The following is a 469-nucleotide window of genomic DNA, read 5'->3' on the forward strand; positions in this document are numbered from 1 at the left end:
CCCTCACCCCCAACCCACACCCCAACATCACCACACCACCACACCACAACACAACATACCACATATCACCACACCACACCATCACAACACACACACACCATCACCACACCACCACAACACATCGCACCACCCTGCACATACTAGCATTGACCACTTCTCAGCACCCATACCACACCACCACACCATACCACATCACACCACCCTGCACACACTAGCACTGACCACTTCCTAGCACCCACACCATCATCCACACCACCTCTATCCAGCCATTACCATGATTGACCACTAGCCACTAAAGCTTTTTTTAATTCTCTCTCTGTATATTTTCTTGTGTTCCTTTCTGTTGAAGAGCATAGGCTCGAAACGCAAAAGAATTTCTCACCTTTGCGAGCATTAAACTAAAGCACCTGTTTGTCGTTTACATACCTGTCTTCATCTTTTGGGTTTTTTTGTAAATTCCAACCATACA

At 46.5% G+C, this 469-nt stretch overlaps 1 protein-coding gene across 1 annotated transcript in view; it reads left to right on the forward strand.

Annotated features, from left to right (window-relative positions):
• LOC106870914 (gastrula zinc finger protein XlCGF7.1) overlaps positions 1 to 469 on the forward strand; it is a 9,734-nt gene that overhangs the window by 1,658 nt on the left and 7,607 nt on the right. The gene's annotated exons all lie outside the window — the stretch shown is intronic.

This window comes from Octopus bimaculoides, chromosome 14 (assembly GCF_001194135.2).
Source record: "Octopus bimaculoides isolate UCB-OBI-ISO-001 chromosome 14, ASM119413v2, whole genome shotgun sequence".
In the NCBI taxonomy this organism is placed as follows: domain Eukaryota; kingdom Metazoa; phylum Mollusca; class Cephalopoda; order Octopoda; family Octopodidae; genus Octopus; species Octopus bimaculoides.